Source organism: Spermophilus citellus (genome assembly GCF_964194105.1).
Source record: "Spermophilus citellus genome assembly, chromosome: 1".
NCBI lineage: Eukaryota > Metazoa > Chordata > Mammalia > Rodentia > Sciuridae > Spermophilus > Spermophilus citellus.
This window is the reverse complement of record NC_138182.1, coordinates 43,512,570-43,523,875: the sequence shown is the minus strand read 5'-3', so window position 1 is coordinate 43,523,875 and position 11,306 is coordinate 43,512,570. Positions and strand designations below refer to the sequence as shown.

At 42.6% G+C, this 11,306-nt stretch overlaps 1 long non-coding RNA gene across 1 annotated transcript; it reads left to right on the top strand.

Annotated features, from left to right (window-relative positions):
• The first annotated feature begins 7,352 nt into the window (after positions 1–7,352).
• On the top strand, positions 7,353–10,074 carry LOC308645084. The gene is made up of 3 exons (XR_014021151.1): positions 7,353–7,435; positions 7,858–8,031; positions 10,018–10,074. It is a non-coding gene; the product is annotated as an uncharacterized lncRNA (long non-coding RNA).
• The last annotated feature ends 1,232 nt before the right edge of the window (positions 10,075–11,306 follow it).

Sequence of the window (11,306 nt, the reverse complement as noted above, 5' to 3'; positions counted from 1 at the left end):
GCCTATGAAGCTTAAGCTTTAGGAACCTCCCACACCCCCAGTTAATGAGTGTCACCAACCCAAAGAACACTGAAGATTAGTTATTATGGAAAAAAACTTGAAATACCCTGGAATCTTACAGCTTACCTATGAAAGAAATTCACTGGGGCTTGTCCCCTGCCTAAACATTTACTTAAAGGTGATCAATAACATACCACAAAGTCCCAAATTGTTATACCATCAGTAATTCTAAAAAATCATTTCCCACCAACCATGCTGGAAAAAATAACTAAATTATCTGGGATTGCTACAGAAATTGATGCCATGGAATAATGATAATATAAAGAAGCAATTAGTAAGTGTGCAGCACAAAGTAAAGAAATAAAAGTGAAAAAAGTATTTAGAGAGGTGTGCTGGGCAGTGAAACTATAAAAATTATTCTGATACTTTTCTAGGCTTGTCATTTTGTTTTTATTGATCAACTTTTAAAATTGTTAAATGTGTTGTGATTTCTTTTCTCATTCTAAATACATATTTGTTTTTGTAAATGACTTTGTATTTGACATTTTGTATTCTTTTTATGAAGGATAGTGCCCCAAATGGTATAGGCTCTGCAAAACCTGGAATCTGTACCTGTCCACCATGGAGGTCCAGAGGGGCTGGCCACAATTGAGTCATCTGTACTGTCCTATTCTGCTAGAACTTGCAGCTTGCAGAACGGATGGGGGAAGCACGGTGAATGAGAAAAGTCAAGAAACAAAAGCAAGTCTTAGTTTAGATCACATTCATAACAAAGGTCAAGTAATACCCCCTCCCCTCAAACTAACCAGACCCTTTAATATCCATTTATCACCGTGGACTTAGAAGAAGAAAATTACTCATATAGTGAGAACCTCACCTTGCATCTAAGCGGGGATTCAACTCTGGGCCTCAGTCATAAACTGCTGGGATAGGCCTGTAATGAAAAACAGAGGAGCCTTCTGGGAAAGAACTCACCCTAAGGAAAGCAGGAGCCTAGTGTTAGTAGCTTGACTTTACCATGAATTCTTATCACTAAAGGGAATGTGAAGTCTTGAGTATGGCAGACTATCTGTCACTAGCTTTTGCTTTTGTCTAAACATCCATGCTTAATCACTCACCACCCTGGGTCCTTTAAAGAGAGGACCATACTCCTCAGGCTCTGAAAAACCAACTTCCCTGAAGACTTGTGCAGATAAGGTAAATCATATGCAAAAGAGTATGTATAACTCACAAGTCGCTCAAAGTGAGGATCTGGAGGACATTGTTGCTTTCCAGTTCTCCGGCAAGACATGCAGCACCAGTAGGTGTGTGCTGGGAAAAAAGAGAGGCCTGGTGGACACAGCACCAGTAACTGTAGGTACCCGGCTGGAGCGTTTAACCACAAGTATATGGAGAATCCAGAAATATTTGGGAGACATGCTGCAGAGGCCTGAAGAGATCCTGGCTTAGCTAATGTGGGCAAGAACAAGTGAAATTTTGTTTTTTTTTTTTACTCTGAACTTGGGCCAGCCTCAGATAGGGGAGACATGGGGAAACTAGGGTAATGTATGTAATGATAGGGCAGAGGAGTTGGGGTAATCAGGGATAATAACAGTGCAGATGACCTGTGTGTTCTCTGCCACAGACTTGCTATGTGACTCACACCTCTGCAAGCATCAGATGGATGATCTGTAAGATGTCCACTAGCTCTGAAATTCCATGATTTAAAATAAAAATCTTTGTGAGTCTTTATTATAAGAGATTCTTTTTGGAAAAGTAAGCATGCTGAGGAAAGGCAAGGACAAAGTGTTCCTAGTAGAGTTGCCTCCTGAAGTTTTTGTTAGTCTCAATAATGAGCAAATACAACCATCAAATGAGGACGCCAATGTAGGTCTCACGGTCCCAACACATGGCATCCACTGGAGATTTGTCATTAGAAGAAGGGCCCAGTTACCTTTTGTCAATGTAGTGCCTTGATATTTGGGGAAACATCTCATTGTGGCCAGGTAAGGCAAGATCTACCAGGCAATGACACATATGTGACTCTGGAAACAGCAGAGGAAACCTTTGTGTGTGCAGGCTTGCTGCTTCTGAAGAGAAAGACAATCTGTTTTCTCCACTTGTGAGTTTATGATGAGAGAGATAGTATTTTATATGACTGTATTTAATTGTGGATATTTATATGATCGTATTTTTATGACAGAGTGTGGCTGCTCATTGCATGATATAGTGAAATACCTTATTCAGGGTTTTCTCCCTGGTTGTTTCTGAGATGTATTGGCTTTTCATAATAAACTGGGAAATGTGATTCTTCAAAGAAGCACCAAATCTGAAATGTTTAAACAAAGGGCCCAAGAGAAGAATTCCACCTCAGATCTGGCTTCAAATTGACGTTCTCTTTATTTTATTAAAGAGAATATATTCAAATGGTTGTAGTCATGCAAATGACTGGACTCCCACAGGCCTCTAGAAAGTGAATTTTAGAATCATGCCAACACCTGGAAAGCCCCCCCTCAGTTTCCGGATGAACCAAGTGACCTGTGGAGCGAATGAGCCACCTCTCTGGCGCTGCCCTTCTCAAAAGTGCAACGTGACCAGAACCAGGGCCACCAAGGTGCTGGAATTCAAAGAATGGTGCTTCTACCAGGATGGTAGGAGATGGCAGTGGGAGATGGGGCGTGGCATGGGCTTCTGGGACCATAGAATGCTGTGGCAGTGGTGTCCCTAAAGTTGTGCTGGGTCACCTGCCCAACCATACATGGTGCCCCTGCTCTGTCCTCCTGGTCCCAACTCAGAATTATGTCATACCAAGTCCTTTCACTGGCTGTCCCAGGAAGAGGATGGGTGGAGACCCTGGCCAGGCCTCTACCCTGCCCACAGCCTCTTCTTCTCCTAGGACTGCATTTGCATTGGAGAAGTTGCTTCCTAAGCAGTTGATGACTTCCCCAGATGCCCTGCTATTAGACAAGGATACAAACACCGGGGAAGTTCAAATGAATTCTCATGTACATTGGAAAGGTTAGACATGACAACAGGAAACTAGGGGAACACAAGGAAAACTGAAAAAAACCGTAGCTAATTGAGGAAGATGACAGGCTAGAATTCTTTAGCCTCTCGCTTCTTTGCCAAACATAGTTACTGTTAGGGAGAATATGGGCTGAAGTGCCGCAGTGTCTCTTTGAAGACAGTGACCTCCAGAGAGTGGGGGTCTTTGAGAGAGAGGCCGGGGAGGATGCCACAAGAGTACCCACAGAAGAAAAGGAAGTCAGATTTATTGTAGAAAAACCCACCTCACTTTCCTCAAGCACAGCCAGACTCACTGACCCAGTGATATGGCAGAAAATAAGCCCAAGATTCTTTAGCCCTGCCCATATCCACGGCCAGGAAATAGAATTTGGTTTTGATATAAAGAACAAGCAGGCTTTGAACTCTTCTCCTACATTTTGCTCTTCCTGCTGATGTCTTGGGTTTACTCACACACACAGGGCCCTGCTGTTCACCTCTGGGGTCCTTGCCTCCAATTTATCTCCTATGTTCTCCTTTGTGCAATGCATATCCAAGCAGGAAAGAGAAGGGTCAAACAAGTTAAGGTTTAGAACAGTGGATCTCAACCCTGGCTGCACTTGAGAATCATCTAGGGGGCTTTGTAAAAATGTCCAGGGCCCTGGTTTCCAACCTAGACCAAATAATTCAGCATCTCAACCTGGAACACAGGCATTGATACATGTTCAAATACATGTTCAAATGTTCAAAGCATTTTTCAACTCTGAAAATTAAATCAGTGATTCTCAAAGTTTCAAGTCCAAAACTATTTTCTTTGAATGTTAACTTTTTAGGAGCCCACAATTCTGTTTGCATATTTTAGAGGAGCTTGAAAAAAGCTTCATGCCCAGACTGCAAGACTGCACTTTGAAGAAAGTAAACAAGAATTTCTGGGGGTGGGTAAGGCCGGGCATCCGTATTTAAAATATTTCTCAGATTCTTCAAAAATTGAGCCAAACTGAGAACCAATGGGTTACACGATAATAATCTAACCCACACTGTAGGATCTAGGAGGGAGAGAACTGAAAGATAGAATGTCTTCCAAGCCAGGGATAAGAAATCAAGAGTTTGGCTGGAGCAGGGTTGGTGGTATTAACAAATCTAAAGATAGAGCATGTCGACAAAGCAGGATATCTACACGGAACAGAGAAAGTGGGGTCAGAGAGGGGGAGTAGATGAGTGACCTCATAGGAACAGCCAGTCCTGTTTGGCAGGCCCATCTCCAGAGAAAAGATGAAGGCATGAGCTTAAGAACATTTGACACCCTTTGACATTAGAACCATCCTCCAACGTCCCCTGGCCAGGCTGTGTACTGAAGCTACTTTCTCATTACGATTTGTCTTCCTGTTGAGTTTCCCACAGGGAGAGAACGCATTAGTCAAGGCGACACAAGTGTCCACTCTGCTTAAAAGTTCTTCTTTCTCATTGCAAATTAATAAATTGTCTGTTGGGTTTATGCAGCAGTCTCTTGAGAGCTTGAGTGACGTGAATCTGTCCCTGAGAAGCTGACCTATTCTCACATGTTGATAAAGTCCAGTTTCCAAGACTGCAGATCAATTTCACCAAAGTGGCGCCATCTCCAAATTCCTGGGACTTAGCACAGAGCCTTTTTCATGAAAATTCTCTGCCAGGTTGGGAACCCCTGGCAGATAGTGGTCAGTGTTTTTTATTCTTTTCTGTGTTACCAGCTTAGTGCTAGGATATTACAGGCAAGGGCAAGAGTCTAAATATTTACTCCGGTCGATGGCAGTACCCTCTCTGCATGATGCCAGTCCAAGTGCTGGAATAGAATCCTGGAGGTCCCCAGGGGGCCAGGTGCTAATCAGATAGGCATGTGGTCTTACAGGATTCAGGGGGTCCTGGGGAAGGGATTGGTATGTCTGTGGCAGAGGGAAACTTTCAGGATGTGTAGACATAGCCACACTGGTGCATGACAGCTGAATGTCAGTTCTAAGTAACAAACATCAATGGATTAAAGCATCCTTCACCTAGCTGGTGGCATTCCTCTATCTGCTATGGCATAGAACACTCTCTTTCCCAGAGCCCTTGACTTCAGACCCAGGAAAGACTGATAATGCATGGTCTTGACTTTCCATCACATACCCTTAAGAACCAGTTGAACTTTGAAGGGTGAGCAGGGAAAGAGGTGTGACCTCTTTTCAGGATTAAGAATACAAATCACAGGGCTGCTTCAGCTTTCACTGAAAAAGAGGTTGCACAATGGAATATTACTCAGCATTAAAAGAAAATAAAATCATAGCATGTGCAGGTAAGTGGATGGAGCTGGAGAATGTCATACTAAGTGAAGTAAGCCAAGCCCCCAAACCAAAGGTTGAATGTTTTCTCTGATAAGTGGAGGCTGATCTGTAACGGGGGTGGGGGTGGGGAGCATGGGAGAAATGGAGGAACTTCAGATAGGGCAAAGGGGAAGGAGGGGAAGGGAGGGGGTATGGGGGTAGGAAAGATGGTGGAATGAGATGGACGTCATTCTCTTAGGTACATGTATAATGATACAAATGGGTAACTACTTCGTGTACAACTAGAGAAATGAAAAATTGTGCTCCATTTGTGTACTATGAATCCAAATACATTCTGCCATCATGTATAACTAATCAGGACAAATAAATTAATTTTAAAAAAGAAGTTACAAAAATCTATGTCTTTTGCAGCTGTGAAACTTCTTTGACAAAAATCACCATTCTGCACCCTGTAATAGGAAAGCCCCAAACCTGCTAGTCTAATATTTGTGGCAAGACCCCCCAATCAGATGAGAACAAGACTTTAAAGTGGGACGGACCCCAATTCCCCAGCAAAGCACCTGAGAACTGCCTTTCTAGCACACAGCACTCTCTCCTCCTCTTGATATTCTGTGACAAGTATTGGGCAGGGATGTCACCAGGGAGAACACTGAGGAATACTTGTTTACCATGCCATTGCTGCTTTGTTATTTTGGTCTGTGTCCCTCCTCAGGGTGCATTAAGGAGACCTGTGCTGCAAGAGAAATAGAACTGAAGAGTTCTTCCTGTTCGGTCATGTTGTTATTATGACGTGCATATGTGTTGGTTCATAGTTTGTAACTTTTGAGACCTTTCCCCTCTATCTATCTCTTCCTCTTCTGCCCAATCTCCACTCTCTTAAATATTAGTGAAATGCATATAACATGTCATGCTGTTGAGAAATCTAATCTAGAGACGTATTTAAAGAAGGCTGGCCAGGCTCGGTGGTGGACTCCTGAAATCCCAGAGGCTCAGAAGGCTGAGGCAGGACGTTGCACAATGGAATATCCCCAGCCTCAGCAACTTAGTGAGGCCTTGAGAAAAATTAATGAGACCTTGACTCTAAATAAAATACAAAAAAAGGGCTGGGGATGGGGCTCAGTGGTTAAGCGCCCCTGGGTTCAATCCCTGGTAACAAAAATGAAAAAAAAAGAAAAAGATTGGTGGTGTTCTTCCTAACATAGTTTATACTCTCACTAATACATAAGTGATTTATTTCCTAGCTTTTAGGTCTATATGGCTAGTAGAATGAGGGTTATTTGGTATCTGCTACTGATAAAAATGTGTGAACAGATGGATGAATACCTATCATGTTATAGGACCAAAATACCTCCCGGACAACCCAGGATGAGCCACAACAGCAAACCATTTGTTTCCAAGTTACTATTTTGGTGTCATCTTCTGGGCATCTCAGAAAACTCTCGGCCAAGATAGAAACAGAAAGCATTTCATTATCCAAAAGGAAGAATCTATTCCACCTTGTGAGCTCAGAGTGCACACAGCACGTGAACTTTGGGCTGCCAGCGACCCTCGAGCCAGCTGGTTCAACGGGCAGAAGTGAGAATGTTAATAAACACCCTCACGAAAGGAAGTTGGTGGATGGTAATTAACATATGCCATTAGTAACTGTCCCTTTGGCCAGACACAGCAGACAGGCTGAAAGCATACATACAAATGAGTGTCTGCCAGGACTGTGTGGGGAAGAAAGAGGGACGGTGTCATTGTGAGTGGCCGGTGTTGTCAGCAGCTTTAAATCACAGGGCCACTTAGTAACAAAAACAGGGAAGGCTTTTGTAATCCACAGCAATCATGGGGCTGACTTTTTTTCTTTTTTCTTTTTTTTAAAATTAAATACATATTTTTCATTCATGTTTGCTTTTCTTTCAATTTAAAGCATACTGTTTTGGTTTTTAAGAAAAATAAATATTTTTTCTTCTTTCTTTTTAAAAAATCAATGGGTGCAAGAGTACAACTTCAGATTTTATTTTTTAGGCCACAGCTTCCTATTCTCTCCAGGAAGAGAGGCGAGTGTGTGGATCCCATGGAGTGGTCTTTCTCAAGATCGACGTGGTGACGCATGTCTGTAATCCCAGCAGCTGGGGAGGAGGATCACGAGTTCAAGGCCAGCCTCAGCAAAGGTGAGGTGCTAAGCAACTCAATGAGACTCTGTCTCTAAATAAATTACAAAATAGGGCTGGGGATGTGGCTCAAGTGCCCCTGAATTCAATCCCCAGTATTTAAAAAAAAAAAAAAAAAGTCTAAATCTTACCAGCATTCTCCTGAAACATGGAAACTGGACACACAGAGGTCAGTTGGCTTTTATGGCCTATTTTTGCCACTGAGAAGCAGATGTGCAAAAAAGTGAACGGAAGTTCCCTAAATCTCAGGCCTGGTGTGTTGACCATGGCTCAGGCCTTTCCCCATCCTAGGTCACCCTTGTCTCCTCACTAGCTTCTTTCCCATTTTGACAATGACTTGGAGTGATGGATCTGATACTACTTTGGTCAGAAAAAAAGAATGTGGCTCCCCTTTTGTGTTGACCTGCCGGGTTCACTCACAGGTAGGAGGAGACAGCAGGAGACGCAAAGCCGGGGCCATTTGGCTGTGAGGTATCACAAGGAGTTAAACTACAACATCTCACGGAACAAAGGATCACAAGAAAAAGAAAAGAATTAGAAATCAGAGCGATTACAGTAAAATATGAGTTGCCAAGGAAGATGGATACCACAAATAAGTAGGTAGAAGCCTCTGGAAGAGTCTAATGTGTCATTTAACAAATAATTTTCCTATTATAATTTGAGTGACTGCATTTGGGCATCTGGGGATAATTAAAGCTGGCTGAGGTTTCTCTTTATGTTATCTTTGAAGAAAGAACTTATTAAACCAATTAAAGGATAAAGGAAAGTATAGAGAAATTAATTCAACCTACTTAACAAAATAACTTTCCAGCATTCTTCTTCTTTGTAATGCAACGCACTGCCTTTAAGTGAGTAGAATCTACCTGCTAACACAGACACTAAAATCCTTTATTGGTCTCTCTTCACCAGTGGTTAGTTCACCATCATAAATGAAAAATGAAGGGCTCTGTCTGGTGATAGATCAAAATGGCTTTTGTTTAAGAAGTCTACGGAAAGAGCCAGGCTGGGGTGACAGTGTTCTTCTCATTCCCTGCACCCTGGGAACCTCTTATCCATCCACGTTCCCCTCCCTCCCCTTCATTCACTTTGTGTTTCCTTCGGATTCATTTTTTAGAGGTAGCTACTGTTAACCATTTAAGGCATGTATTCTTCCAAAAATAACTTTGTGCATTTTACATAAATATATTTATAAAATATCTATTTTAATATGCATGTTATATGTGCTTATTACCTATGCTACCTGTAATGTATACATATAAACAATTTATAGTTTTGTTGGCACACATATGCATTTATAAAGTTTTTCCAACACAAATTGTACAATTTCATATGTGCTTTTGTATTTTTCTTTTCTCATGAGACAACATATTATTTTATTTTTCCATGATGATACAATACGTTATAGGTACGGATATTCACCAGTTTATTTAATGAGTCCCAATTGACGAACATTTGGTCGTTTTCTTTTTATGCAGCATTGGGGATTGAACCTAGGGATGCTTTACCATTGAGCTATATGCCCAGCTCCTTTTATTGTTTATATTGAAACAGGGTCTCATTAAGTTGCTGAGGCTGGCCTCAAACTTGCAATCCTCCTGCCTCAGCCTCTGGAGTTTCTGGGATTACAGGAGTGTGCCACTGTGCCTAGCCAATTCCTTATTTTGATAAATAACCTTCAATTAACATTAGTTAACCTTCTTAATTGTTCTCTCCCACTTCCCTGCTTTAGTTCAGTTATATAAATGTACCCCTGTATCTTGATTCTATGATTAAACTCTAGAGAGCCAATGATTTTAAAAACCGATAGTCACTCACGGAGCTGAGCCGAATTTAAATTCGACATAAAGACAATGACAAATGCATGGCCATTTAACATAACAGAAGCGGTGATGGGGAACAGGTTGAAAAGGAGAGGAAGGGAATTGTGAGGACAGAGGAGGATGCTGGAGGAGCTGGGAAGGTGGTCCCAGAAGGTGGTCCTCAGAACAGAGGCCTAAGTGAAGTGAAGGAATGAGCCACGCACCAATCTGGAGTGTGAGCGTTCCAGGAAGAGGAACCTGATCTAGAAGAGGAGGAACAAGTACAGGAGAACAAGCAGGGAGGCAGTTGCAGCTGCCACAACACAAGTGAGAGGGCGAGAGGCAGGATCAGAGCTTGGTAGGATCCAGGGCCCAGATCACATGGGGCCTTCTATTCTGGGTGTGAGCAGATACCACTGAAGGGTTTTAAGTATAGGAGTGACATAATCTGACTCACAATTGGGATTCTTTTTTTTTTTTTAATTTTTTTTTTTTAGTTGTGGGATGGATATTTATTTTATTTTTATGTGGTGTTGAGAATCGAACCCAGTGCCTCACACATGCTAGGCAAGTGCTCTACCACTGAGCCACAACCTCAGCCCCACAATTGGGATTCTTTTTTTTTTTTTTTTTTTATTGGTTGTTCACAACATTACAAAGCTCTTGACATATCATATTTCATACATTAGATTGAAGTGGGTTATGAACCCCCAATTTTACCCCAGATGCAGATTGCAGAATCACTTCAGTTACACATCCACAATTGGGATTCTTGTTTTGCAGATGGCGAATTTGAGGCTCAGAGATGTAAATAAGTCCCCCAGTGTCACACATCAGGTGAGTCTCAGAGCTTGGGCTCTCAGGTCATGTGAGCATGGCTCCAATGCTATCTTCTGACCACTGAGCTTCACTGCCTCTTTCACAATTGCAGATGGCACAGCTCACACCACCATCAGCTCCTGAGCTCACAGGAAACAATCAGTACATGAAGCAGACATCCCCTGCCGTAAGGGAAAGCTGGTTTCTGTGTTCTGCCACCGGAGTCTTCTCTTGACCTCTGAGGACTTTTTCTTGCCTCGACTTGCAGTCTTTTGTTTTACGATCGCCAGTAGCCAGATGCCCAGCCCCTGGCATGGCTCCTGGCTCTCTCAGTCGTCGACGGCTCACCCCAGCAACCGTTTGCAAGACCTGAGGAAAGTAACAATGGTATTGCCAACGACTCAGATTTGGTTTGTAGACCTGGCTCTGTTACTTATTGCTGGGTGACCTTGAACAGCAAGTCCCTCAGCTGGCCTAGGCTTCAGTTTCTCATCTAACAAATGTGGACAATCCTACAATGCCTCATGAGGTGTTGGGACAAGTGAGTGTGACAACCAGCACAAAGCTCTTGGTGCAGCAACCAGAGTGAGGCAAGCACCTGGCAGGAGAGAGCCAGGAGCCACTCCCCATTGTCCTCTCTGATGTGGGTCTGGCTCTTTGCCCTGCCTCCTGGTGGCCCCAGGTGCCCCCTCCTACCAGACCTCATGCAGGGTTGAACGTTGAAGGGGGTGGGAGGGTTGGCTGGATAACCTGCGGAGATGTGCTTACAGAAGGAAGAGCAGAGTGGTTTTACTGGGAAAAAAGGCTAGGTGTCCATCTCTTCATTTTCATTGCACATGATCCCAAAAAACACTTTACAGCCACATTCTCTTAAGTTATATAAAACCTTCAATCTGTAGGAAAAACAATGACATGTTTGGGGCTGGAGATGTGGCTCAAGTGGTAACACGCTCGCCTGGCATGTGCAGGGCGCTGGGTTCAATCCTCAGCACCACATAAAAATAAAATAAAGATGTTGTGTCTACGGAAAACTAAAAAATAAATATTAAAAAATTCTCTCTCTCTCTTTTAAAAAAAATGACATGTTCTACAAATCTATAAAAAATAGGAAAGAACATATGTTGGACAGGAGTTCTTAGGATTGCTTGATGACCTCCACAATTCTTTGAAGGCAATTTCTAGAAGGCTACTTGTTTTTAAGGCGAGTGTACAGCATTTGGAATATAATTTATGTGTTGTGATTGGACTGAGAA